Below are 7230 nucleotides of genomic sequence, written 5' to 3'. Positions count from 1 at the left end.
TTGGTGCTCCGAGCACTCGGAACCACGGGAACAGCAGGCGGAGCACTAGAGGATGCCGGAGGGGCCGAGGGAACCGCAGGTTCATGTCGGCGCTTGGTCCGGTGCTCTGGCAGCGGAGGCGGCGAGTCCTGCTCTTCGTCATCCTCCTCTTCTTCACCAGACTCCTCCTCCGTCTCCCCACTGTCGTAGACATACTCGCCGCTCTCCACACTACCCTCCTGGCTGCCTTCTTCCTCCTCCTCGTCCGGGTTCCCGTTCGAGACAGGAGAAAACCAGTTGGTCCACTTCTGCGTGAAATACAGTCGGCGACATCAAACGACAGGCAGAGATTCAAGAAAGCGATAAAACTAAAACAGATACGTGCACTCGACAAATGGTACTCACCTGGTTCGGAGGAGGATTGTCCGCGCTAAAAGCCCTCACTCGCCGAGACCCTCTGGGGTTCTCACAAGCGCCTGTGATCTAGAGCACCCACGATGCCACCTTCTCCTCGGTCACGCTCAAGACGTTGGTCCGAGTGGAGTCTTCGGGCCCCGTGTAGTGCCATATGGCGTGGTCGCGAGCCTGCAGTGGTTGTATGCGCCGACCAAGGAAAGTCTCCAGCAAATCCATGCCGGTGACTCCCCTTCTGACGACGTCTACGAGTGCGTCGACCAGGGGCTGGATGTCGATCTTCTCCGCCTTCGTGAGCGCGAGCTCCTTAGGTGGAGCGAGACGATCTAAGCTAAAAGGAGGCAACCCTGTCGAGACATTCGGGCAGGCAACGTCTTGGCAGTAGAACCACGTCGACTGCCAATTCCTAACCGACTCACTCAGCTGAAGAGCAGGATAACTACTCCGACTCTTTTTCTGGAAACCTAAGCCTCCGTAGAGTTGGAGAAGATGCGTTTTATCATCCGACTGGCTGAGTCGTTTGATAGTTTGAGATCTAGCAGAGAATATATGTTTGAACAACCCCCAATGGGGAGGGCAGCCGATGAAGCACTCGCACATAACTATGAAAGCAGAGAGATGGGCAATAGCATTCGGGGGAAAGTGGTGAAGCTGTGCCCCGAAGTGGTTCATAATGCCCTTGAAGAAAGGATGCGGGGGCAGAGAGAAACCTCGATAGACATGGTTGAGCAGCAGGACGCGCTCCCCCTCCCGGGGCGCCGGCTCGACCTCATTCTCCGCCGGCAGCCTCCAAGATTTGTGCACGATCATCCCGTGCTCCACCAGCTGCAGCAGTTCCCCCTCCGTCACCGTGGAGGGGAGGAAGTCGCCTTGGATCCACCCCGCCGGCAACGGCCACTGCCGCCGCTGAGCAGGAGCCGCCGCCTTCCTCTTCTTCTTCCTCGCCTCCATCTTGCTGGTCTGACCCTTGGTCATGGCGGAAGCTGCGAATCAGGAGAAGGAGGAGTGGAGAGGTTAGGTGCGCTGGAGGCGGCAAGGAGGACGAAGCAAAGGCAAAAGATCCGGCGGGCGTAACGAAAAACCCTTGCCGCTAGGATTTAAGTAAGGTTCCGACTGGGTCGCTGGCAGGTGGCCCCGAAACCTTATCCCCCGACCGACCGCGGCGATATCAGTGGAGAAGTTGAAGGCGCAAGAATCAAGGAGTCAGGCGCTACTCGAGCGTGCTGGCGTCATCCCCGCTGAGCGCGCGGAAACCGAAATTTGAGGATCCCGGAAAATCCGCCGCTGTCAGTTGACTGGTCACGTCAAGAGATACCCTGGAAGCACTCGGTTTCCGACAGTTTGTTCCACAAAGATTTCCACTCGGATCATTGGTCAGAGAAGATAAAATAGATCGAGGCAAGCAACGCCAAAGTCACTTCCGTTCCAGTCGGATCCAAACTTCAAGCATCGCTTCGTCGTTCCAACCCCAATCCATTCGGGGACTAATGATGGGGTTATAGTCCTAGGGTAGGGTCATAGGCCTGCCCTGTAAGTCCTACCCAAGGACTACCCCTCATAAGGGACAAGGCCCTTAGTCAGTTCCGACTGAATTAAGGAGTCCCCATCGTCCAGTCGGTAACAGGTCCTCGACCATCCAGTCGGAGACTAGCATTCGGAGAACATCCAACTAACCGACTGGATGCCACTCGGAACATCGTAACCCCCCTGGAGGGAAACGGTCGTATGTTTCCCGATGCATTTATTAGCATTTAGGACGTGCGTTACCTGTAACGTACGCATTCAATCGCCACTACTCCACCCCTGTACCGGAACCGTTGTGGAGGGCAGTGCACTCTATATAAGCCACCCCCCCCCCCCCCCCCGCTGGTGCAGGGGTTAGCAAATCATTGTATTCCATATTCCACTCGACAACAAGCTCCCAGAGCGTTGAGACGTAGGGCTATTACCTCCACCGTAGAGGGGCCTGAACTCATACAACCTCGCCGTAGCTGGGACTCTGCCCATCCTTTTCGTAGCCTACACATCTACTATCAGGCTTATACCCACGACAACTGGGGTCTATGTTGGTCTATTCTCAACAAGTTTCAATCATCATACTTGTTATATGTGAAGCTATCACTTTCCATAAGATCATCGTATGATCTTTCATGCTATCGCTCTTTTAATACTTTTGATCACGGCACAAGACAAAGCCCTTGACTAAGTTACACTTTATTATATAGCTCGCAAGCTCGAATACATATGGGGAGACACAAGGCAAAAGACTCAAACTAAACACTAAAAACTTATTCTACTAAGAGAAGAAATAAAAACTGAAAAGGAAATAACTAAAACAAAGGTAAAAGCAAAAGATATAAAGGTGATATGATACGAGGGCAACTCCCCCAAGCTTGGCAAAAGCCAAGGGTATTGCCCATACCAATGCTTAGTTGTCTTCCTTTGGTGGTGATGGTGGTGGTGTCTTTGCCTTTGATTCCAAGAGAGTTATCAATCTTTGATTTATACCTTTGAGATCTGCGGCATGGTTTTCCAGCAAAACAACTTCACGAGAAAGGGAAATATTGCGAGCACGAGTTGTTTCGCAAAACCTCAAGAGTTCAATCAAGGATGGAGACATCACATGGAGGAAGCGCTGGAGAAAATCTACTCCTTCAATGTCTTCAATGTTGAACATAGGTTGAACTTCCTCCCTAGCTTGGGTTTTCTCCTTAGCTTTGTCCCTGGCTTCCATGACTTCTACTTTTTTCAGATCAACATCTACTTCTTAATGAACTTGGGGGAGATTATTCTCCCCAACAGATTCCTGAGACATCTTTGCTCTAAATCCGCGGCAGAAAACAGGCTCGAAACGAAAACAGAGGAAAACTGCAAGATACGGAGATCAAAACCCTCGGGCGTATATATAATGATTTTTTCTGGACCAGAAGGAGTGCTCCGCAAGAAAACGGAGTCCGAGAGGCACACGAGGTGCCCACAAGCCGTGTAGCCGCCTCCAGGGGGGTAGGTGGCGGCTACCAAGCTTGTGGCCGCCTCGTGCACTCTTCGGACTGCTTTTTATTTTTCTATTTTCCAAAAATTCCAAAACGGAGAGAATTTCCTATTGGAAAAGTTTCGGAGTCCAATTACTTACCGAAACACATACCTCTTCGTTTTCAGGGTCTGAAACAGGCTGATAAACATCCCTTATGTACTCCTCTGGAGTTATGATATTGATGATGTTGGTCTCAACATTTATGGGAGTACCAGAGATACAATGATTGATTCTTTGCCCATTTACCACTCTAGGGAAATTACCTTCCGTGTTATTGATTTTGATGGCACCAGAACGATAAACTTCCTCGACAACGTAAGGACCTTCCCATTTAGAGATAAGCTTGCCTGTGAAGAATCTTAAGCGAGAATTGTATAGCAGGACATAATCACCTACATTGAACTCTCGTTTTTGTATTCTTTTATCATGCCATCTCTTAACCTTTTCCTTCAACAACTTGGCATTCTCATATGCCTGGGCCCTCCATTCATCTAATGAGCTGATATCAAACAACCGCTTCTCACCGGCAAGTTTGAAATCGAAGTTGAGCTCTTTGATTGCCCAATAAGCTTTGTGTTCCAGCTCAAGAGGTAAATGACAGGCCTTACCGTAAACCATTTTATACGCTGACATACCCATGGGATTCTTATAAGCAGTCCTATAAGCCCATAGTGCATCGTCAAGTTTGCTAGACCAATTCTTTCGAGATCTATTGACACTCTTTTGTAAGATCAATTTGATCTCCCTTTTACTCAACTCCACTTGACCACTAGACTGAGGATGATAAGGAGATGAAACTCTATGGTTGACATCATACTTAGCAAGCATCTTGCGAAAAACACCGTGAATGAAGTGTGAACCGCCATCAGTCATCAGATATCTAGGGACTCCAAATCTTGGGAAAATGACTTCTTTAAGCATCTTAATAGAGGTGTGGTGATCAACATTTCTTGTGGGGGTAGCTTCTACCCACTTAGTGACATAATCCACAGCAACTAAGATGTGAGTGTACCCATTGGAACTCGGGAAGGGTCCCATATAATCAAAGACCCAGACATCAAACGGTTCAATGACAAGTGAATAGTTCATAGGCATTTCCTGACGTTTACTGATGTTCCCTATTCTTTGGCATTCGTCACAAGACAAGACAAACTTACAGGCATCTTTGAAGAGAGTGGGCCAATAGAAACCTGATTGCAATACCTTATGAGCAGTTCTATCTCTAGCATGGTGTCCTCCGTAGGCTTCAGAATGACACTTCTGCAGGATCTGTCCCTGTTCGTGTTCAGGCACACAACATATAATAACACCATCTACTCCTTCCTTATAAAGGTGAGGATCATCCCAAAAGTAGTGTATCAAATCAAAGAAGAACTTCTTCTTTTGCTGGTAGGTGAAACTGGGTGGTATGTATTTGGCTACGATATAGTTTGCATAATCAGCATACCACGGTGCACTATGTGAAGTGCGGATGACATTAATTGCTCATGAGGAAAGCTGTCATCAATAGGTCGTGGGTCATCAAGGACATTCTCTAGCCTGGACAAGTTATCTGCTACAGGGTTATCAGCACCCTTTCGGTCAACAACGTGCAAATCAAATTCCTGTAGCAGGAGAACCCATCTGATTAGCCTAGGCTTAGCGTCCTTCTTCTCCATAAGGTACTTAATAGCAGCATGATCAGAGTGAATAGTGACTTTGGAGTCAACTATATAAGATCTGAACTTTTCACATGCAAACACGACTACTAAAATCTCATTTTCCGTAGTGGCATAGTTTCTTTGGGCACTGTCTAGAGTTTTACTAGCGCAGTGAATAATATTCAACTTCTTGTCAACTCTTTGTCCTAGAACAGCACCAACAGCATAATCACTAGCATCACACATGATTTCAAAGGGCAAGTTCCAATCAGGTGGTTGAACAATAGGTGCGGTTATCAAGGCCTTCTTAAGTATTTCGAAAGCTTCCTCACAATCCTCATCAAAAACAAAAGGAACATCCTTCTGCAAGAGGTTGGTAAGAGGCCTAGAAATCTTAGAGAAGTCTTTAATGAACCTTCTATAGAAACCAGCATGACCTAGGAAACTTCGTATACCTCTGATATCTGTGGGGCAAGGCATTTTATCAATTGCATCAACCTTGGCCTTGTCAACTTCAATGCCTTTCTTAGAGATTTTGTCTCCTAAGACGATGCCTTCATTAACCATGAAGTGGCACTTCTCCCAGTTCAAGACAAGGTTGGTGTCTTTGCATCTGTGTAAGACTCGATCAAGATTGATGAGGCAATCGTCAAAGGAAGAACCGTAAATGGAGAAATCATCCATGAAAACCTCAACAATCTTTTCACAAAAGTCAGAGAATATAGCCATCATACACCTTTGAAAAGTGGCAGGTGCATTGCATAAGCCAAAAGGCATACGTCTATAAGCAAAGGTACCGAAGGGGCAGGTGAAAGTGTTTTTCTCCTGATCAGATTGTGCAACAGGTATTTGCGAGAAACTTGAATAACCGTCTAGAAAGCAGAAGTGTGTGTGTTTAGATAGCCTTTCTAGCACTTGGTCGATAAACGACAAAGGATAATGGTCTTTCTTGGTTGCCTTGTTCAGTTTCCGGAAGTCTATCACCGTCCTATAGCCAGTAATAATCCTCTGTGGGAATAGTTCATTCTTATCATTAGGAACAACGGTGATACCTCCCTTCTTAGGTACGCAATGTACTGGACTTACCCAATCACTATGAGCAACAGGATAAATGATTCCTGCTTCCAGAAGCTTTAATATTTCTTTTCTCACGACCTCTTTCATCTTAGGATTCAATCTCCTTTGATGATCAGCAACTGGTTTGAATTCAGGATCAGTTTTGATCTTGTGCTGGCATAGAGTGGGACTAATACCCTTAAGATCATCAAGAGTATATCCAATAGCCTCACGGTGCTTCCTCAAAGTTTTTAATAACTTCTTCTCTTTGTGATTAGAGAGGTGAGCACTAATAATAACAGGATATATCTCCTTCTCATCAAGGTAGGCATACTTGAGAGTATCTGGTAACTGTTTTAGCTCGAACACAGGATCACTCTTTGGTGGGGGAGGATCCCCAAGCAATTCAACACGCAGATTATTCTTGAGAATAGGATATTGTTCTAAAACAATTTTATCTATCTCATCTCTTTCATCCATATGCATATCCTTTTCATGCTCAAGCAGATATTGCTCTAATGGATCCGTAGGAGGTACGTCAATAGAGGAAAGAGCAATGATTTCATCCCTACTAGACGACTCTTTTTCATGGGGTTGTCTTCCAAACTTGGAGAAGTTAAATTCATGAGACACACCCTCGAAACTAACAGTGACAGTCTGTTTAATGCAATCAATATGAGCATTGACAGTGTTGAGAAAGGGTCTACCAAATATGATGGGACAAAAGCTATCTTGTGCAGTAGCAAGGACGAGGAAATCAGTAGGATACTTCGTCTTACCACACAGGACTTCTACGTCTCTCACAATTCCCACAGGGCAGATAGTGTCTCTATTAGCTAGCGTAATAGTGACATCAATGGGTTCTAACTCAGCAGGTGCAACCTCATCTTTAATTTCATCATAAAGGGACCAGGGTATTGCACTAACACTAGCACCCATATCACATAAACCATGATAACGGTGATCTCCTATCTTGACAGAAACAACGGGCATGCCAACTACAGGTCCGTATTTATCTTTCGCGTGAGATTTAGCAATTCTAGCGGAGTCCTCACAGAATTTGGTAACATGTCCGTCTATGTCTTTGGCTAAGAGATCTTTGATAAT

The sequence above is a fragment of the Hordeum vulgare genome, chromosome 2H (genome assembly GCF_904849725.1).
Source record: "Hordeum vulgare subsp. vulgare chromosome 2H, MorexV3_pseudomolecules_assembly, whole genome shotgun sequence".
NCBI classification, from domain to species: domain Eukaryota; kingdom Viridiplantae; phylum Streptophyta; class Magnoliopsida; order Poales; family Poaceae; genus Hordeum; species Hordeum vulgare.
Note: the sequence above shows the minus strand (reverse complement) of the source record.